Here is a 22,986-nt window from a genome sequence, read left to right on the forward strand (position 1 = left end):
GAGAGTGCCCGGAGGGGAGATACAGGAGGTTACTGCGGGGGGGGGGAGGGATGGAGGTACATTGCGTCACAGTATGGATAATATCTGGATCATTGAATCTTCTGAGAATTGTGTCATCATGCATTAGCCCATTTCACTAGGAAATGGTCTAGATATGGGAGAGTGGCCTACTCCTCCAATAGTCCATCAGAACTCAAGAAATTGTATTCATCAAGGCAATCCGAGAGAGCTGGCACCTATGGCACTAGGCGCACACATGCAGCGAAATCACCACTGATACTTGCCTAAATATCTAAATCAATTAGATAATTATTAGGGATAATGGGATGTGGGCGGGCCGCGTTTGCAGGGCAGCCCAAATCGCCATTGTCACTCGCATGTTTGTGCGGGGGGCAGGACCCGGTATGCAGGGCAGACTTGCCCTGTGATGGGCATCCCCCCGCATGTGTAATGGGTTGTAGATGAGCGATTTTTCACACAACTATGACCCATGCTGAATTAGGCCCTTTGTGTTTAATTGAAAAGTAGCAGTTGGAAAAATAATAATAAAACACACAGTAAAATATTAGTGCTTTCTGACAACATGAACATATCACAGCAAGTGTTCCTACTACGTTTAGTGGCCTGTAAATAAAACAGTTTTAATCTACTTATAACTCTACCTTGAATGCTGCATTGAAAATCTTCTGGACAGTACAACTCTGCACATTACATTTTTATAACAGTTCCTTTTTTTTCAGTTTCCAGATCATCCAGGTCACATAGGGGATCATTTCGAGTTGATTGTAGCTGTGCTAAATTTAGCACAGCTACAATCATCTTCCCTGACATGCGGGGGGGGGACATGTCAGTCCGCTCCCTCCCCCCGCACAAATACAAAAGCATTGCGGCGATGCCTTTGTATTTGAGGAGTAACTCCTGGCCAGCGCAGTTCCTGCGGCTGGCAGTTAATTGTTGCTGCCACTGGCAACAGCGGCTGCGTGAGACGTCACCCAGCCGACGCGGCCCGCCCCCCCAACAGTCCGACAATGCCTGCGTTGGCTGGGCCGCTCCCCCTAAGCGGCGGCATAATGCTGCCGTTCAGCCACCTCCCACCCAGCGACCGCCTCTGTCTCAAAGGCAACGAAAGCTACCATGCGCCGGCGCATGCGCAGTTCCGACCCGATCGCTGCGCTGCGACAAACTGCAGCGAGCAATCGGGTCGGAATGACCCCCATAGACCATTACTAACAGTGTAGACGTTAAATCATTGTTGTGTAACTGCTACCAAATGCACAGCACAGTTTTATAAATAACACCAGTGTTACTTTGTCACGAGTATGAAATAAAACATCAGACTTGAACAGACATACAAGGTTGAAGATAGCCAAGGAGACCTAATATACCTAGTAATCTATATACAATTAACACTTACATTTAACTAATAATCTTTGTATACCATGTACACATTAAGCTGTGCCTAGAAGATATAGAGAATATTGAAACATTTACATAGGTGTTATAGGAGCTAACAGTCTAAATTTTCCAAAACACATATGCAAACACACTAAATTCCATTTCTGACAGACATCAGTTAATCCACAAGAATGTTTTTAAGTTGATCGCTCGCTAGCTACTTTTAGCAGCCGTGCAAACGCAAAGTCGCCGCACACGGGGGAGTGTATTTTCGCTTTGCAAGTGTACAAACGCGTGTGCAGCCGAGCGGGCCAAAACAGTTTTTTGCAGTTTCTGAGTAGCTCTGGACTTACTCAGCCGCTGCGATTACTTCAGTCTTTTTGGTCCCGGAATTGACGTCAGACACCCGCCCTGCAAACGCTAGGACACGCCTGCGTTTTTCCAAACACTCCCAGAAAACGGTCAGTTGCCACCCATAAACGCCTTCTTCCTGTCAATCTCCTTGCGATCGGCTGTGCGAATGGATTCTTCGTTAAATCCATCGCCCAGCAACGATCCGCTTTGTACCTGTACGATGCACCTGCGCATTGCGGTGCATACACATGTAGTGACCTGATCGCTGCACTGCAAAAAACAGCAGCGAGCGATCAACTCGGAATGACCCCCTGTGTGAGGAGACTAGAACACCAGCAAGAAGCCCATGGAAACATGGAGAACATATAAACTCCAGTTAAAGCTAGATTTGCGCTCATGGTTACTGCTACGTCTGCTAGAATTCTACTCAAATATGGGAACATAACATTACCCAGCCACGTGGTATTTGGAAAAAATATAAAAACATTATTTTTATATTTACTTAACACACATGTAGAAAGGCACAATATTTGTGAGTGCTTTAGTATAGTAAAAAGCCACTGTATCACTTGTGGTACATTAATGGGGAAGAGACAAAAATATAAGCACTGTCATTAATTCACAACCAATTATGTACATACAACACACAGATCTTGCACATAATGATGATAAACTTGCACACTTACCTTTTTAAAAGGCCCCCAGTGCAACAAGGCACCCGTGCTTCAGTTACCAGTATCTGTGTTATGTGTGAGGAGGACTCAGTATAGATAAATACAGAGGGAGGCCTCTCTGGCTTATCTTGTGCTACTGGGAATCCTCATGACAGAGCAAATGTTTTATCTCTAGGCAGCAGGCACCCCTTCTCTTAACACTTCAGGGAGTCAGCAGTTTATCTGAGGAAGCTCTCTTTGGCAAAGTATGGACGATATGTAATAGCACTGCCAATTAAGTTAATGGGAATTTAATGTGGACAATGACTGTGGTTAAAGAAGGGTATATATAAAGTGAATTTGCTGGCTGCCGGAATCCCGGTGGTCAGGATACCGATGCCGGTATCCGGACAGCTAACAATGCCGACACGGAAACCCGTCAAACAGGGTCTATTCTTTGCCCTCGCCCTGCTGCCAGCATACTAGTGGCCGGGATGCTGTTGTCGGTATACTGACGGCCGGCATCCCAGCCGCTGGTAAATCATACTGATCCTATATATATATATATATATATATATATATATATATATATAACACACAAAAATATCTATCTATCTATCTCTCTATCTATATACATATATATATATATATATAGAGAGAGAGAGAGAGAGAGAGACAGGAGACAGAGACACATACAGAGTGACAGAGAAACATATTCTACTTGAGAGTGGTCTGTCCCATCTTCGTCATGCACAAGACTGGACAGATCACCAGGACCAAAGCGTAGAGAGGCGCTACACTGGGCGGAACGGGGTCAGGCTGAGGAGATAAATATTACTTTTAACTCTACAAACCACCTATTCCCAACATTTCTGATCTGAAGTAGAATGGCAGTTTCCCTGTTCTCAATTAGTAGTCAGAACTTTCTACTGTCCTTAGAATGGGTTAGGTATGGGGTCCCGGCTGTCGGGATGCTGGAGGTCACATGACCGACACCGGCATCCCGATATTGAGAATGCTGACCGGGGATGGGGTAATTATTTTACCCCTCCCCTGTCCCCTACCCTAACCCGCCTGGGGTGCAGCTAGGGCTAACACTCTGCGGGTGGCGGCTAGGGCTAAGACTCCAGGGGTGGTAGCTAGGGCTAAAACTCGGGGGTGATGGATACAGCTAACCTCCCCCCTCTAGTGCCTAATGCTAACCCCCCACTATCCCCCCAGATCCTAGCAGTGCCTAACAGTGACCACAATACTTACCTTTGGTATGCCGGCGGTCGGAGTTCCTGCGCTGGGATTCTGAGTGTTGTCGGGATTCCGGCAACGGGTCACATGACCACCGGCATCCCGGCTGCCGGGATGCTAAACGCATCCCCATTAGAACAATGCAGCATGTGACGGAACGTGGCCATGCCAGCGTCGCGTCGCATATTTTTTGGCCAGCCTGGTCATGCGCTTCAGTAGTGATGGCAGAATGCCAGAGATAACTGTATTTTATCCTGTATAACACCCAACTGTTATTCGTATCTGAGCTGTATACCCCATACTACTGTATGCAGTGGACATATGTATTTAGGTAATTGTCCCTTTTCTTTATATGGTTGTGATTCTCAGTGAATATCTTTCTAGCCCTGATTTGCTCCCTACACAATGCCTATGAAATGTATTATGTGTGATTGTATTGTATTGTATTGCACTAATGGAGGTAAGTGCTTGGTGTCAGGTGGGTGCCCAGCCAGGTAAACGGTCAAGGACATCTGGCTATGTGATGTACCAAAAGTGCAGGGCTGACCCCCCCCCCCCCCCCCCAACCCCTCTGTCACAGCCCCCCTTCACAGGAAGCATCACTTAGCTGAGGAGGCTGTGACATCACAAATGACTATACGGGGTTAACTTCCACTCAGGTTATGGCCAGAGGGCAGCCAACCTTCTTATCTCCATAATTAGTGCCCATTGTTCTGGATGGCCTTCCAGTAGACTTAGTGACTCCAAAGCCACAGGGGGCCACCTGGTGTCACTGGACACGTTTAAATATTAGGATTGAAAATCCCTCCAATCAGGGCACCCTGCCGCATCACCAGGTGAGCAAGGCAGCATGGGAGTTTAGGAGGTTTCAAAAAGGCCTGCAGAGAGTTTGGAGGGGCATTCTGACTAAGGAAACGCAGGCTGTTGCCAGGAGTCGAGAGATCCTGTCAGCCTGTTTGTGTGTACACCTGGCTTTGTGGAGAGGGTCCAGTCTACACAGTTAAGCGTTAGCTCCATCGGGAGCTGTCCCAGGTGTGTGACTGGTGTGCCGGCTGGAGCCGGGTGACTGGTCAGCACACCCTACCTCTGCATGGTAGAGGACCATCAGGCCATGCGGCCGGGATCAGCAAACCAGTATCCGCAAGGAGTCGCCAAACGCAAGTATTCCCTGAGGTGGCTAGTGTGTAGGGGCAGGAGTTGTTGCTGTGTGTGGTTCTTTCTGTGATATAATCTTAATCGTAATCATTATTAATGCTACCTGTATATATTGTACAAAGTGTGTTACGGATTTTCCTGTATAATTAGTGTGTATGAAAATAAAGGTACCGTTGTACCTTGCTATTGCGTTCTTACTGTGTGATCTTGGGAACTCGGTAGTGACCTCGGGGCGCAGTGCAGAGCTTTAAACGCTGCCTTTCTCAAGGCAGAGATAGCAAAAGGCGAGAATAATGCACACATGAACCCGGGGTCGTCACACAGCACCATTGCTATGTTATACCCCTTTTCCACTTACGAGCACGGGTCGCAGCCGGGAGCCTGACACGGGAGCTGCCCGCTGCTGCGACCCGTGCTCGGCCCCTTTCCCATCAGCAGTCACAACCCGGCATATGCCGGGTTGGTGACGTTTCTAGTGACGCGGCAGGGGCGGCGCAGGGAGATCACATGATCTCCCAGCGCCGCCCTTCCATACAGTGTAAATGGGAGCCGTGTCGCATCGACACGGCTCCCGTTTACACTACAACCCTACCCGGATCATTCCAGTGTCCTACCCAGGTAAATAGCCGGGTAGGATTCACGGGTCACTTGATCCGGGTTTACCCTTTTCCACTTGCAAAAAACACGGGTAAATGCGCGCCCCCGTGCATTTACCCGTGTTTTTTGAGCTAGTGGAAAAGGGGTATAACTGATAACATACTTGTCGCATTCTACACTGTAAGTTGTATTTTTCACCCAATCCACACTAACAATGCACTTCGTATTGGCACTGCCCTAGAGAGACCTCTCAAGCAAAGTCCAAGAAAATAACAAACACTTGTACTTCACACCCACAAGAGTATATTGATATATTTTATAAGCATTTCACACTGATACTGACACATGAAGATCTTCCACACCTGCGGCTAAATGTAACAGCCTCCGAGTTCTGGTGGGTGCATGAATTTTGTGCAAGTCTGCCCGTTTTTTAAAGCAGCAATCATTTACAAGACAAAACCATAAACCATAACCTATTACATCAGTGTGTGTTATGTGCTAAAAAAGCTGTCATTTGGTTTATAGTGTAAAGAAACAATTAGTGTTTTACAGCTGAAAGAAAAAAATCATCTCAATAGCATGTCACAAAACAGCAGGTAAACTCACTAGGCCAGTGGCTCCCAAACCGAGGGCCTAATTCAGACCTGATCGCAGCAGCAAATTTGTTAGCAGTTGGGCAAAACCATGGGGGTAATTCCAAGTTGATCGCAGCAGGAAATTTTTTAGCAGTTGGGCAAAACCATGTGCACTGGAGGGGAGGCAGATATAACTATGCAGAGAGAGTTAGATTTGGGTGGGTTATTTTGTTTCTGTGCAGGGTAAATACTGGCTGCTTTATTTTTACACTGCAATTTAGATTGCAGATTGAACACACCACACCCAAATCTAACTCTCTCTGCACATGTTACATCTGCCTCCCCTGCAGTGCACATGGTTTTACCCAACTGCTAAAAAATGTCCTGCTGCGATCAACTTGGAATTACCCCCCATGTGCACTGCAGGGGGGGCAGATGCAACATGTGCAGAGAGAGTAGACTTGGGTGTGGTGTGTTCAAACTGAAATCTAAATTGCAGTGTAAAAATAAAGCAGCCAGTATTTACTCTGCACAGAAACAAAATAAACCCACCCAAATCTAACTCTCTCTGCACGTTATATCTGCCCCCCTGCAGTGCACATGGGGGGTAATTCCAAGTTGATCGCAGCAGGAAATTTTTTAGCAGTTGGGCAAAACCATGTGCACTGCAGGGGAGGCAGATATAACATTTGCAGAGAGAGTTAGATTTGGGTGGGTTATTTTGTTTCTGTGCAGGGTAAATACTGGCTGCTTTATTTTTACACTGCAAATTAGATTGCAGATTGAACACACCACACCCAAATCTAACTCTCTCTGCACATGTTATATCTGCCTCCCCTGCAGTGCACATGGTTTTGCCCAATTGCTAACAGAATTCCTGCTGCGATCAACTTGGAATTACCCCCATGGTTTTGACCATTAGCTAACAAATTTGCTGCTGCGATCAGGTCTGAATTAGGCACCGAGTGCCGTGGCACCCTAGGGTGCCTTGGGGCTAGGTTGTTGGTTCAGGAGCAAATAAAATCAACGATGGTCAATGCAACAGGCAAAACCAGTTCCTGTGGCTTCCCATCATAAAATATGTGGACAGACAGGAGCGAATCCTCTCCCTTACCGCATAACTGACATAGGATGACATAGAAACACAATTTACTTAATATGCTTGTCTGAATTTCACATTAAGAAAATTTTGGCCTAGAGGTGCCGTGTAAACTTATTCTGATACTGTAGAGCGCCGTGATTCAGAAAAGTCTGGAGACCTCTGCACTAGATTTGAGTAAGATTCTTTTATTTGTAAATAAAAGAACCTTTACTCAACAGCAATGGAAAGCTTTCTAGCAATGATAGATGCATCTATGTAACTAACCAGTGGTTTGTGAAAATAAATAACTTTTTCATCAAATGTTTATGACCCAAGTCTCTGTTTCTTAATAAAGAATGAATATATGTATGAATGAATGAATGTAGTGTCATATTCTCATGAGCGAATGATGTCTGGACACTTAATAGTAAATGCTATAGTCACATGATTTCAATATGAAATGTAATTATATATGCTAAAAATTTGAATAGACTTTACACAATATAGCCAGAACACTAATGTTTTAAGGGCAGCTGTAGAGGCCGATCTGACAACACCCAATCAAAAATGGCTAGACAGTGCTGCTGCTGCTGCTGATGATGATGATGATGATGTTCATCATCATCATCTGATCGCTACACCAGCCTCAGAAAGAAATATGCATCCTGACAGGTATATATGCATCTTCATCAAAGTCTTCTTCAGTTGCAAAAACTTAAACACACTACTTTCGTAGATGCTTGACTGTCCATAACCTACCTGATTCTGTGTAAGGAGTTGTAAGTGTAGAAAGAGCCAAAATCTGGATCCAGGCTTGTGCAGACTTTTTACATTATCCATACACAGTGCAAGAATGCATATCTTATGCAAAAAAAAAACCCAGATGTTTCTCCAACTTCGACTTAGCCCTTACATGTGTGAGCCTGAATATTGGTTCAGCATACAGTATCCTTGTAACAGGGTAAGAGGGGGGGGGGGGGGGGTGCAAATAAATTAGTGCTGATGGCATGAGGTGCTGATGCTTCTCCATACTTCTCAATGCTTCTCCATGCTTTTTCATCACAAAAAAGTTCAGAGGAAAACCTGCACTTTTGCTGTTCCGTAGGAGGATTGAACATTGCAACCGCTCATCTTTGGGAGTTGATTACAGGCCAATGTGTCTGTGTGGAGTAATTTTAGGTGCTACTGATTTTAGGCACAGGCATTTAAAGCACCTCCATGACTTAGCAGTTTATACTAACTGACTGTATACACTACAAGTAAAAAGATTTACAACACCACAATTTTTCACAGTTTTTATTGAAATGTAAGTAATTGCAGCCCATTGAATACCAGTGAATTAACTGAAATGGTACAATGGTAAGTAGTAAGCTGCTAGAGGTTAACAAAAAACCCTTTTCTTATTTACCAACTGCTGTAAGTATAATGGTGGTCATTCCGAGTTGTTCGCTCGCTAGCTGCTTTTAGCAGCATTGCATACACTAGGCCGCCGCCCTCTGGGAGCGTATCTTAGCTTAGCAGAATAGCGAACGAAAGATCAGCAGAACTGCTACTAAATATTTTCTTGCAGTTTCTGTGTAGCTCCAGACCTACTCCTAGATTGCGATCAGCTCGGTCCGTTTAGTTCCTGGTTTGACGTCACAAACGCGCCCTGCGTTCGGCCAGCCACTCCCCCGTTTCTCCAGACACTCCCGCGTTTTTCCCTGACACACCTGCGTTTTTTAGCACACTCCCGGAAAACGCTCAGTTACCACCCAGAAACCTGTCAATCATTCACCGATCAGCAGTGCGACTGAAAATAGCCGCACGAACACCAGCAAATCTACTAAGTTTTGTGTTAAATAACTTAGCGCATGCGCTCTGCATACAATAGCGAAAATCGGCAACGAGCGAACAACTCGGAATGACCACCATTGTTAATTTTAAAATATAATCACACAAATTGCTGTTCAAATCTGATCATAATGATTTCTGCTTACATTGTAATTGGCAGACTTGAAACATCAGCTAAACTTGAAAAGAGTTATTTATCCTAATTTATCTCATGCTAACTCAGAGTTGCCCCTAAGGCCACTTAGTGAACTACATTATAAAATGTAAGTGACAAAAGATAGCGTAAAATTCTTTTTGGATAAAAGGAGTGTATATGAAGAATAAATGGCTGGGCACATCTAGATTTGTGAGACCTGGAAAGACATGGAACTGTAAAGACTTATGAAGCCTGGAAAAACTTGGTACAGTACAAATCATATAATGTGCTGTTAGAAAAGGTTTGAGCCCATGTTATATGAAGAGTATACCAATGTGTTCTAAAAGTATACCTATGTTATATAAAAGTATACCTATGTTATATAAAAGTATACCTATGCTATATAAGAGTATACCTATGTTATATAAGAGTATACCTATGTGAAAAAAGCACATACAAAGAAAAGTTTACATACTGTACAAGAGAAATTGGATGCTAAATGTGTGCTTTGAAATAAAAAAAAATCTGATGTTTCAAACATTCAATACAGATTTAAAAATGACATACATTAATGTATTGGTATTTTCCTGTTAGTCTCAAAGGGACATCACACCATGTAGTGAGTTTGCACTTTTTTTATTAGGACCAGACAGAGAGATGGATAACAGCCTAAAATGTCCTTACCTATATGCTGCCAGTCTTTCTTTCTATAATAACCCCTTCTGCTTTGGATGAGTAAACACCAGGTAACTTCCCACTTGCTCTTGCATAGAAAGCCACATACACTGGACTGTGTTTTCTGTGTGTCATATGTGAGTTACATGAGCCGGCAGAGGAGCAGCTTGGGTTACATCAATCCTTCCTGTGTCTCATCTATTAATAACTGTAGAGCTGGGGGGGTTTCAAGCTTTACAAGCAGGCCTACCAAATTGTCCCTTTCATAGGAGCAAAACACAGCCTGCCACTGAGATATGCTGCATTATATCACTAGACCAGGGGGTGCAGATGTGATGGAGAGGACTTGTGACAAACTGATGTCACCTGAAAATCATGGCAGATATTTTTTGAGCTCCTTAGTGTCCTGTGTTTTTCCATCTTGCTACCAGAAGTACCAAAAAAGAAACCTATTTGTGGCCCCATATTGTTATAGTTACACGTGCTGCAGGATGCTGTGTGTAGAAGATGAGGCATTATTATATTTATTTATAAATAATTAGGACTGTGCTCAAAGAGTTTATAATCTAGAACAGGGATGGGGAACCTTCGGCCCTCCAGCTGTTGTTGAAGTGCACATCCCAGCATGCCCTACCACAGTTTTAGCATGGCCAAATAGCAAAACTGTAGCAAGGCATGCTGGTATGTGTAGTTCAACAAAAGCTGGAGGGCCGAAGGTTCCCCGTCCCTGATCTAGAAGAACCAAACACAAAATGAGTGAACATGCTGGCTGACAGAAAATACTGTCTATGGGATTCTGGTGTGAGAGGTAAGTGGAGCAAGTTATGATGAGGGTCTGTCATATGCTTCTCAGAGAGCCTAAAAATGTTTAGAGACTCTGCAATTGCCTGGTTGCATGGAAAAGGGAGATCCAGAGAATACGTGAACCCCAAGAGAAATCCTGTAAGCACGAGTGAGAAGAGGTAATGAGAGCGGAAGTAAAGATGCTACATTTGGGGGAGTACCTGAAGGTTAAGGAAGAGATGTAGGGACTTTTTTTGTGTGTGGTGGGGAGCTAGCACAGTGGCTGACAGTTAGGCTAACCACCTCAGGAGCAGGAGGAAAGGTCTAAACTCAGGAGCAGGAGGAGAGATCTAACCTCAGGAGCAGGAGGAAAGGTCTAACCTCAGGAGCAGGAGGAAAGGTCTATGAGCTAAAAAAAATCACCATAGACTGGAGTGGAGCCAGTGGTAGACTACAGAGAGGAGTGTTGCAATAGTCCGACAGAAATAAGATTATGACCAAGTACCCACTGTACCTCAACCACTGTGAGTTAATTTCAATAGACTGCCTCCAAACACCTCTAAAATTCTTACATTGACTTAAACTGCTCTTAAAGCACAAATAAGCCTTAAATGACCTCTCCTTCCTAAGCTCACCTCATCCAGGTACGGTATGATAATGCCCTAGGTATTATTGCTGAAAATCCTGATGAGGAACCCCTGGGCAGTAGCCCAAGATTGTTGAAAATGCTAACACAGAACCCCAGGGCAGGATTTCAAGATGGGAGGAATAGGAAGAGACAGGAAGAATAGGGAGAGAAATAGAGGGAGATAGGATGAATGCAGAGAATAGGGTGAGATGGGATTAATAGGGGGAGACAGGAGAAACAGAGAGCAAAGGGGGAATAGGGGTGAAGGAGCAAGGAATGAGGGGAGGTGGAAGGAATAAGAGGAGGAACAGAGAAAGACGGTTGGAATGGGGAGAAGAAAAGGGTGAGACAGGAGGAATAGAGGGAGATGGGAGAAAAAGGAGGGAAGAATTGTGGAAGATGGGAGGAATAGGGGGAGACGGAAGGTATAGTAAGAGGAATAGAGGAAGACGGATGGAATGGGGAGAAGTAAATAGTGAGATGGGAGGAATATGAGAGACGGAAGAAAAATAGAGGGAAGCATAGGGGGAGCTGGGAGGAATAGGGGAGAAGAATAAGGGAAGGCGGGAGGAACAGAGAGAGATTGGAGGAATATGGGGAAATGGGGGGAAAAAGTGGAAAAGGAAGAAAATAAGAGGAAGATTAGGGAAAGAGGAGGAATAATGGGCAAGAGATGGGAAGATACAGTTTAAGAAAAAAAACCTGCACAGTAGCTAGAGACCCAGAAAATTATGTTTCCAAAATACAAGTATTATATATAAATATAGAAACTCAAAGTATATTCTAAAAAGGAATTCTATCTACCTACAAAAATGTGTCAATTAAAATACATTCAAACCTAGTGCAATATCTAGATATTGAATGCATAATTTAGTTTTAGGAACTCTTATGATGCTATAAAATGGACCCACTTGAAAGCAGAACTCTTCCAGATTGTTAGGAGCCACCTCAGTGGCTCACAATTTGGGACGCAGTGACACACCGACTGCACTGCCTGATGGTTGCTTAGGCAACCAAGCTTCTACGGCAGCAGCACTGCTGCAGCAGCACTGCCTGCTTTCTCACTATGGGGGTAATTCAGACCTGATCGCTCGCTAGCGTTTTTGCAGCGTTGCGATCAGGTCAGAACTGCGCATGCGTATGCAACGCAATGTGCAGGCGCGTCACATGGGTACAATGATGGGTTTGTGCGAAGAATCCATTCGCAACGAGATTGACAGGAAGAAGGCGTTTGTGGGTGTCAACTGACCGCTTTCAGGGAGTGGTTAGAAAAACGCAGGCATTCCCAAGCGTTTGCAGGGAGGGTTCCTGACGTCAATTCCGGCCCCGGACAGGCTGAAGTGATCGCAGCGGCTGAGTAAGTCCTGAGGTACTCAAAAACTGCAGTAACTCTTTCTGTACCGCTCGGCTGCACATGCGATCGCACACTTGCACAGCTAAAATACACTCCCCGGTGGGCGACGACTATGCAAACGCTGGACTGCAAAAAAACCCTACCGAGCGATCAGGTCTGAATTACGCCCTATGTCCAGCCACCCAACTGCAGTTTAACTCATTACAGGGGGCTTGTCTCTTTTCTGGCTTACTGACTGGCCCCAGGTTCTGGTAGGTTCCTCTTTCTTTGCAGCCTTGCCAATTGCCTTGGAAATGTATCTGCCTACCTTTATATCACATGAAATAGTGACTCTTGATCCCTTTTCTTCTCAACCGATACCGTATTGTGGGAGTGATTCAGACCTGATCGTACATGTGCTAAATTTAGCACATCTATGATCAGTTTCTCTGAAATGCAGGGGGACGCCCAGCACAGGGCTAGTCCGTCCTGCATGTCAGGCCCTGCCCCCCTCACCCCCGCGCACGGGTGCGAAAGCATCATTGGTGGTGATGCTTTCGCACCCACATCACACAGCCACCGCGACCTGCCCCTGCAACGGTCCGGACATGCATACATTGTCCGGACCGCACCCCACCAACGGCGTTCAACGGCACGCCCCCTCCCGCGACCGCCTTTGTCTGTCAATCAGGCAGAGACGATCGCACCAGTGAGATGCTTTTGCAACTGATTGGGTGCGCATGCGCAGTACACCCGCCGCGCGTGTGCACTAGGCAAAGGGCTTCAGACTGCTTTAGAATGTAAGCTCTCACAAGTAGGGCCCTCTTCCCTCATGTGCTTATTCTTTTCTTACTTTAATAATCTTCAACTGTACCACATCCAGCAGTCTACTGCCACCTGATACTTATTCCAGTGTCATCTGCTGATGTAGTTATGCTTAGTTACCCTGTACTTGTCCTATATTGTCTTCAACTGTAAGTCACAATTTTCCTGTTTTGATTATTTGTTTATGTACTCTGTAATTGGGCGCTGCGGAACCCTTGTGGCGCCATATAAATAAAGGATAATAATAATAATAATAATAAAAGGCAGTTATAGTTTCTGCCCTGCAGGAAGTATACCTGCCCTGCTGCTGCTTGTCTTGTGGAAATTCTGGCAGTAAGAATATCCTGCACATTGTCCCTGGTTCTTGGATATTTCAGCCTGCACCAAGTCTCATCACAGACCTGTGCATGTTTTGATAGTCTGACCTTCCTGTTTCAGTACCTGGTTATTCAGTCTGCCTGATACCTGACCTTGGTCTCAGCTACTGCCTTCCAACTTGCATCTGGATTAGTTACCTGTCTCTGCTATACTTCAGCCTGTTTTCCCACTTCAGCCCATTCCTTGTGCTCACAAGGTTTCTACATTGACTCCTGTAATCCTGCGTATAAGTCCTGGCAGCATCCAAGTACCATTAGGTGAAGTCCCCTATAGTCGGATTTTTGGAGTTTGTGTGGTTACCTAGGTAAGCCTTAACACAGATTTTATTGAATACAAATACATGAAAGATATGCTAGAAGAGATCAGGGGGTATATTTACTAAATTGTGCTGTTTATAGAACTAAAGATGTTGCCCACAGCAACCAATCAGATTCTACTTATCATTTATCTAGCATCTTCTAGAAGATAATAGCTAGACTCTGACAATTGCTATTTCACTACCTTATGTATCAAGTGTTTCCCACACCTCTTCAATTGTAAGCACATTTTGATTGTTTCATGTAACTTTATGTTATCTGTTTGTGTCATGTTCTCCTCCATATAGCACTGTGTGATATGGTGCGCTTTTTATATAAAGCATAATGTTACTCTATCCCCATGCTCACACACACATTAAACTAACTTCTGGAACAGGAACTTCAATCTACTTCTCAACAGAGATGCCATCTATACCCAGTATGCCAAGCTTTGTAGTTGTAGTTGGCCAGGACATATGCATCTTGCATTTTGCCTTCTACAGGTTGGCATGGAATCTGTTAAAAATAGTCTACTACCTCATTGGCAATAATGTGAATTTTTTCCACTGGACAGATTGTATCAGGTGAGTCATACAGTGTCTGGTGTTAGAATCCGGTATGAGGCCATCATCATGGCCCTGTTACTGCATTAACCTTCAGTTATTTAAAGGTAACATCAAGTAGCAGCGCATAAGGTTTGTCTGGATTTGCATAAACCAGCACAAGCATCTGGATTAAACACTTCATGAGTCTCTGGAAAGCTTTCTCACACTTTGGCTGGGTGACTTGCACTCACTCTCACCTGACATACTTCACCGTTACTCTGCACTTGACAATGGACTGCTTCAAATTCATCTCACTGAGTAGATCCAGTACCTTTAAAGGCTTAACACTTACTGGCCTCCTTTGCAGTGTTTCTGGTACAGAAACCCTGGTATAGGAACCCATGAGAATTTTGTGATGGAGATTCTCTTGCTCATCTGTCAGAATATCTCCCAGCAATAAGACTCAATTGCCTACAAACAAAACAGTCCGATTACCTTCCATTTCTCATGGGACTCTTCTTCCTACCCTAGCTCCCCCCACTTCCTGAAAACTGACTTTGGTGGTTTTCCTGCCTTGGAGTACTTGCATAGATGCAATATGTTCCCTATTCCTACAAAGCTAAGGTGGAGTACAGTATATGCCTCTTCATACCAAGCCTTTCCAGGTCATCCATGCAGTGGCGTCATGAGGGGGGTGCGTGGGGTGCGGCCCGCACCCGGGTGTAACCCTTCAATGGGGTGACACCAAATAGAGCCGCACACTCGCATCTCACCCCCCTCCATTAATCTGAGAGGCGAGACACATGTCCGCGGCACTGTTCACACCCACTTCTACCCGCTGTCACTGTCAGACAGACCCAGCCGCGGCGGGGATGTGTGACTTTGAATCAGCAGGGGTGCGATCGTAACTGCAGTGCTTGGTTCAGGTCCCTGGCACTGCAGTTACGATCGCACCCCTGCTGATTCAAAGTCACACATCCCCGCCTGCAACACTCCGCCGCGGCTGGGTCCGTCCGTACTGCTTACCAGGCCCGGCGCAAAGCAGGGAAGCGGCGAGCTGGAGAGGTGCTCTCCGGCCCTGCTTTGCTAGGTCCCCCTGACTTCAGTTGATCTGGCGCTGCGGCGCCGCGCAGTAGACGGCAAAGCACAAGTGAGCTCTGTTCTGGGGGAGGGATAGTGTGTGGGCGGAGCGGGAAGTTTGGGAGCCAATAGCATCAGGGCAGGGGTTAGCACTGGGAGGAGAGCTGTTTGCTAAACATAAAGAGGCAGGCTGACCCAGACATTGCGGAGAGGGATGGGCGGTATACCTGTACCCATGCCTATCAGCATCGATGACGGGAGACCACAGAAGGCCAACTCACCACAGACACTGAAGGGGCACAGCTGCACCTGGTTCATGGGTCAGGTAAGCATGTCAGATTTGCTGGGTCACAACAGGCAGTCATGAATTGGAAGGAGAGGGTTGGATGACACAGCGTTTGGGGTTGATGGGGGGGCATGGGGTGACACATTGGTTTAAAGTGTGCAAGGGTGGGGGAGTGACACAGTGCCCTAGAAATAAGCACAGCGATTGTGGGGTGAAAATGTGCTGCCAGCTGAGTGTGGATAGTTTGATAATAAGTTAGTATTTACAGATCTAAAATATTATACACTGTCAGTTAATTAAATATGTGCTTGAAGTGGGCCAGTATACACTGGTATGGCATACCAGCACTTCGAGCGCTGAAGACCCCCGCCACTGCAGCCGCCATTCCAATTCCACGCTGTTCAAGCGCCTATTGGAGCTCTGGAACCGGCAGTAAATCAGAAGTGGCCGCTTCCTATTGGCTGCCGGTCCGCGGCAGATTTCAAATGGTGGACCTCACCAGAGCTGCACCAAAGCCCTCCTTGTGATTTATAAGTAAAACTAGTACAAAAACATTACTAAGGGTTCCGTGTGGTGTGATATGGAAGGAGGTCTATGGGGTGACACCATGAGTTACCATACCGGGTGACACCCACCCTAGTGACGCCTCTGCATCCATGATTGATTATGGGACATCCAGAGGCAACAAGGCCTCATATATAACCCCTTCTAGATCTTTTCACTGGCCATGTGGCTTCACAGTAATTAGCTGAAGCCTTCTGTCACACTGCAACCTGGAAAACCCTGCCTACACTGTCTAAGGAATACATGTGTGATTCAGAAGAGCTTGTAATAGAGAAAAGAATGATCAATAACAGGAGTGTGCCAAAAGGAACACATTCACATATATAAAACAAAATGTTAAAATTCAAAATTATAATAACTGTTGTCAGCAATAAGAATAAGAATATAATGTTTGAAACCTTGTTACGTTATGCTGGGCCTCACTAATACCCCTTTCAGACCACCAGCAATAACCCGGATTATTACACGCGAACGTGTACAACCTGAGTTGCAGCACAGTCTGTAAGGGGCCAGTTGAAATAACCCGGGTCGAGCGACAAAGTATTTCAACCTGGGTGGGGAGCAGTGTGCAGTGTGAACGGGTAAGCAGGGTTGATGCGACCCAGCACCCATTTATTTCACTGAATAGGAAGCGGTGGTGCTTGGACATCATCTCATCTCCAAGCTCTGCCTCGGGATGCATAAAACACACATAACTAACCCGCCAATAAGATGAAATATTCTCTGCAAAGCGCTGCATAATATTTGTGTGCTATATAAATAACTTTTCAGAAATAATGTGGCTAGTGCAGGACTTGACAAATTTTTCAAAAATCTGGGAGCCAGAACGAAAGTGTAGGAGCCAGACTACTGCAGCCACATTACTGAGCAGCTTCCCCCTACTCCCCCACGTAACCCCCACGGCCTGACAACTAAGGGGTATCCCCAGGCAAACCATCCCTACGCAGCGACCACCGGGCAAACAATAACCCCCTTAATCCCCCCAAACCCCCCGCCCACCCTGTGGCCAAATCACTACTCCCTCCGAAGTCGCAATCCCCGGCAATGCATAGACCCTTTTATCAGAGAGCTCTATGCAGCCGGAGTTTGGAGACAGCAGGCAGCGCAGGCCGGGACGGACACTTGGCACATGCACTCCTGTGAATGAAATGGCTGCCGCAATAAAGGCATGCCCACCACGAATCTTCACTGGGGCTGATGAGGATCGGCTCCCTTCCTGCATAATATGGTAGCCAGACAGCAAAATCTGGGGGCCATGGTGACCTGGCCCCTGGGATTTGTCGAGCCCTGGGCTAGTGACTCATGTGCATCAAAATATGTACGTCAGGATTGTGTGAAACCCCAGCGGTGGCCAAGGTGGGCCCTTCCCAGTTCAGGAAGTTTATACAGTAAGTATTAAGATGCTAAGCATGTTTCTCAAGAGGAGTATCAGTTGTTTCACATACCCACTCGGAAAGGTACTTGAATACTAAGGCAGAGAGGATAGTGCCTAACTTTCTCAACGGTATTGCAGACGAGTAGTGGTGGCCCAGAATATCTCTCTCCACACGTAACAATTATTGTGCATCTATCTGGCTCTTTCTCGCTCCGCGTTTGCATCATTTCCTACACAAGACTTTCTTCTACTGCAGTAACACAGACAGATCCTTTTCCCTTTTCTCTGCCCTAGTTTAGACCCAGGCTCCTAAATGTTCCAGAGGCTGAATGATCTAGTTCTGTGCTTGGTAGTTGATATTAGCTTCAATGTCTGTAATACAGATTCTGCAGTGTGTTGGCCAGTGGAGCAAGTAGAAAAAATGTCTTATCGGTACTGTGTGCGCGTGCGCACCAAAAAAAATGGGTGTGGCAAAATGTCGCATGGGGTGTGGCCAATGAAAATGGGGGCGTGATACTCATATGGGGGGGCAGATACACATATGACCCCAATAGTGCCAGATACATGTTGCCCCATAGTGCCAGAAATACATTGCCCCAGAGTGCCAGATACACAAATGCCCCCACAGTGCCAGATACACAAATGCCGCCAAAGTGCCAGATACACATTGCCCCACAGTGTCAGATATACATTACCCCACAGTGCCAGATACACAAATGCCCCCACAGTGCCAGATATACATTGCACCACAGTGCCAGATACACAAATGCCCCCACAGTGCCAGATACACAAATGCCCCTGCAGAGCCAGATACACAAATGCCCCCGCAGTGCCAAACACACTAATGCCCCCACAGTGCCAGATACACAAATGCCCCCAAGTGAGAGATACACAAGTGCCCCCACAGTGCCAGATATACATTGCCCCACAGTGCAAGATACACAAATGCCCCCACAGTGCCAGATATACTTTGCCCCACAGTGCCAGATACACAAATGTCTCCACAGTGCCAGATATCATTTGCCCCATAGTGCCAGATACACAAATGCCCCCACAATGCCAGATATACATTGCCCCAGAGTCATTTTTCAAACACAGCCTGTGGCATAGCAGTTAGGAGCCGATTGGCTGGTATCTTATCTCCAGCGACTTTGGGGGTGATTCAGTTGATCGTAGCTGTGCTAAATTTAGCACAGCTACAATCAGGAACACATACATGCGGGGGCACGCCCAGCCCTGTCGCAGAAGTACAAAAGCATGGCACACTGGCTTCAGGAGTACTTCGGGAGTAGCTCCCGGCCAGCGCAGCTCCTGCGCGCTGGCCGGGAGCTACTCATCACTGCCCGGGTCGCAGTGGCTGCGTGTGACGTCACGCAGTCGCCACAACCTGCCCCCAGCACGGTCCGGCCACGCCTGCGTTGTCCGGACCATGCCCCTTAACGGCAGCGTTACGCCCCCTCCCGCCCAGCGATCAATCAGGCAGAGGCGATCGCTAGCTAAAGACAGCCGTCAACTGTCTGCCATGTGCCGGTGCACTGTGGCGCCGTCGCATGCGCAGTTCAGGCCTGATCGCTGCTGTGCGTGACCGATCAGGTCTGAATTAGCCCCTTTATCTCCATCCAAGGTATATACCGTTTCTAATGGTGGCATAGTCACAGTGTCGCTGCACAGAGACGTCAGCGGTTTGCTTCTGGCCCATGCACATTGTGCGTCTTTGCAGTGACCCTTAATGTAAGATAAGATGGGTGAGGGTTAAACTAAAAGCACAGCTCAGTGTTGCAGGATGTTTAGGTCATTAGTGAGAGTGTTACTAATGGATCCTGATTTCCGTAATGAGCTCTCTCTTACTGAGATGAATCCATAAATTATACAACAAGCTCTGATGTCATATAAATGAGCACATGTATGTAGTAACTGTAGAACTCTGCAAGTAGCATATATTACTCCATTGACCCATATCTCCAGAAAATTACACTACACAATTTTCACATACTGCCCAATTCTGAAAGCACCATTTGTCCCATCTCATGACCACAGGCTTTTCCCTACAGAAACCCAGAATGGTTATCCTAATGGACCTGCTGAATACCTCCCCAACCCCAATTCTTGAAAACACCCCTGCCTCTGTGATCCCTCAAAGTTTTAACATTTTCAGTCTAATGCCTCATCCCTTGTTAGAGCTTTATATGAATATTTAGTATTAGAGGACAAGTCTCAGGAGGGATCTGCTCACTTCCCGGAGGTGTGTACTAGCAGCCCCAAGCTAATAGCCCACTTTAATGTGCAATTTGTCAGACACAGAGCATGCTGATACAGCATTCCAAAATGTGCAGCCTCTGCTTCTGTAACAAAAGAGACACTACAGTAATGGGTGATGCAGAGCACAGCCTCTCTGCTTTACTCTCATATTCAAGGAAGACAAGCACACCAGGTTTAGCAAACAGTGCATCAAAAATATATTTTTTCATCCTGGCATATATATTATTGATTAACCGATAGGTTATTTTCCTTTACAGTACTGCAATGTGGACATTGGCTGAATCTTATTGCTTAATTTCCCAAAAAACACTCTGTTCAAGAGCCTTAATGGAGACAACCATTAAAACTGATAGTGAGTTAAGATGCTAGTAGTTTGAACTCGACTTTTACCATTTGGAAAATAATAATAACACTCTTTTTTATGAATTTGATATTTTTCACGCTGTAAATGGGATCAGTATGGACCGTCATTATACCAGCATCCCAAGCCACCAGGATGCCGGCAGAGTGGCGAGCGCTAGTAAGCCCCTTGCGGGCACAGGTTATATTTACTATTATTATTATTTATTAACCGTTTCTTATATAGCACAGCAAATTCCGTTGCACTTTACAATTGGAAATAACAATGATATAACAAAACTGGGTAATAACAAGCAGTCATAGAGGTAGGAAGGCCCTGCTCGCAAGCATACAATCTATATTATATTATCTATATTATATTCTCCCTCTATGGGTGTTGTGGACACCTATAGAGGGAGAAAAGCCTGTGGCGCTGGCATTCCAGCGCCGGAATTGTAACTAAGGGTATTAGAATTGTATCTAAACTATATAAAATGCTTTGTATGTGCAGAATGGGTGTGGTATGGTTTGCCGGCGGTCGGGGTCCCCGCGACCAGCATACTGGCGCCGGAATCCCGACCGCCAGCATACCGACAGCTGGGCGAGCGCAAATGAGCCCTGCGCGCCACGCTATCTATTCTCCCTCCAGGGGGGGCCGTGGACCCCCAAGAGGGAGAAAAAGTGTCGGTATGCCGGCGGTCGGGATTCCGGCGCTGGTATGCTGGTCGCCGGGACCCCGGCCGCCGGCAACCAGAAGACCACCCGTGCAGAATATATTCTCAGTGGCCACTCTATTAGATATGCCTGTAGAAGGCTGCCCAATAGACATCAGAACTGGGGCTATGGAGCAGCGCCTAGTGCTGGATTCAAAGATGGCCACCACTGGTGGAAAACTGCACCTAGCATATGGGTTATGGTGAGTTGGACATCAAGGGACCTATTCAGGAAAACTGTTATCACTATTGGGATCCAGTGTTTTCCCACAGGAGAGGGAAAGGGGTGTATTCTATAAGTCCATGCAGGTTTGCAAGCTTGAACCTGTGAAGATTCAAGCTCAGTCCTTAGAAAAGCAACCAATCAAATCAGTCGTCGACCATGAGCCAATCAGAGCCGGCTCAAGCGGGAGCAGTTCAGTTCAGTGGCGGAGAGGAAGCCAGCAAGAGCTTCTGAAGAGAAGCAAGAAACTCCAACAAAAAGGAAACCAGACCCGCAGGGAGAATCATAGATGTTGCGAGACATATGAGCAGAAGAGATGTCACAGAGAAGCAAGTAGAAGTCAGGTCAAGTATAGAAGACGTCTAGACACCTAGCGTATAGTTACTAAAGTGGGGGTTTTAAGAAATGGAGATGTTGCCCACAGCAACCAATCAGATTCTACTTAACATTTATCTAAGAACCTTCTAGAATGTAATAGCTAGAATCTGGTTGTATGGGCAACATCGCCACGTCTAAAAACCTGCACTTTAGTAAATATACCCCCTAAATTATGTCCTAGTATAATAGGAGTCTTGTTAAACAAGCTAGTTCTTCCTTGCTTTCCAGTTGACGCCTGGAGTCAAAAAGCCAGCAGAATCAAGATAACAGAGAGAGGCAACAGAGGACCCAGTCCCTTGGTAAAGTGAGTCAAAGTCCCTTATACCAAAAGGTGATTGTAGGGTACTGACCCTATTAGAGATCAGGCATTAGGCCTGTGGGCATTGTAAGGTTGGGCATTAGGCCCTGTGATTTAAATGATCACCAGGCCTGGGAGACAGTAGGGCATAGAGCTCTGGTATAAAAAGAGCACAAATTAGGGAGCCCAAGTAGGACAAGGCCCCAAGTAGATAAGGCCCGTTTCCTGCCAAATCCCTATGTGTGTTTGTCTTATGTGATTGGCTCATCCCTGTGTGTTTGTCTTATGTGATTGGCTCATCCCTATGTGCCTGACAACAAGTATTAGAAATACTAGGACAAGAAAGACTGCGAGCAGGCTCCTGGATATTTTACTTAGCTAAACCTGGTTTATTAGGTCTACAATGCTTAAATGGCAATTAGGCTGTGCTCACAAGTAGGAGGTGCCCAGTAAAATTAGTTGCCAGTTTTAAGTATTGACCAACAGGTCTCTGCAGCCAGGCCCCCAGGAAACATAGGCTGGTGGTGTAATTAACAGTTTGTATTGGAATTGACTGTGTCTCAATGTACTGCATTATTGAAAAGCAGAGTGTAAGGGCTATTGTTGCTAATAAATTGCTCACACATTATACCTGTTTAGTTATTGTTACACTAGCGTCAGTTACTGTTATAGGGCCCATGTGATTATTGTTATATAATTAGTCTGTCACCACCCTACTACTTTACCCATAAAAACACCAGGGTGAAATGCGATCTAGGTGACTTTAAAAGTGTAGTGATTGCTGGTGTCAGACATGGTGGTTTGAATATCTCAGATACTGCTAATCTCCTGGGATTTTCATGATTAACAGTCTCTACAGTTTACAAAACTGGTGCAAAAAAACAAAAACAAAAACATTGAGCAGCAGTTCTGGTTCAAGCTGCCAGGAAGAAGTCAGAAACTGCCATAAGAATGTGATACAACAGTGGCATGCAAAAGAGCATCTCT

At 45.8% G+C, this 22,986-nt stretch overlaps 1 protein-coding gene across 11 annotated transcripts in view; it reads right to left on the reverse strand.

Moving 5' to 3' along the window:
- The window catches only part of LOC135055432 (microtubule-associated protein tau-like), a 151,291-nt gene that overhangs the window by 89,707 nt on the left and 38,598 nt on the right, over window positions 1-22,986 (reverse strand). The window contains exon 1 of one of the 11 annotated variants that reach the window (XM_063959489.1): window positions 9,706-9,846. The exons of 9 other annotated variants lie outside the window; for them this stretch is intronic. The gene's annotated coding sequence lies outside the window, so the exon portion shown is untranslated. Of the gene's footprint in view, window positions 1-2,435; window positions 2,511-9,705; window positions 9,847-22,986 lie in introns of those variants that run through there. One more of the 11 variants, XM_063959490.1, reaches the window with a different exon arrangement.

The sequence above is a fragment of the Pseudophryne corroboree genome, chromosome 3, assembly GCF_028390025.1.
Source record: "Pseudophryne corroboree isolate aPseCor3 chromosome 3, aPseCor3.hap2, whole genome shotgun sequence".
In the NCBI taxonomy this organism is placed as follows: Eukaryota; Metazoa; Chordata; class Amphibia; order Anura; family Myobatrachidae; genus Pseudophryne; species Pseudophryne corroboree.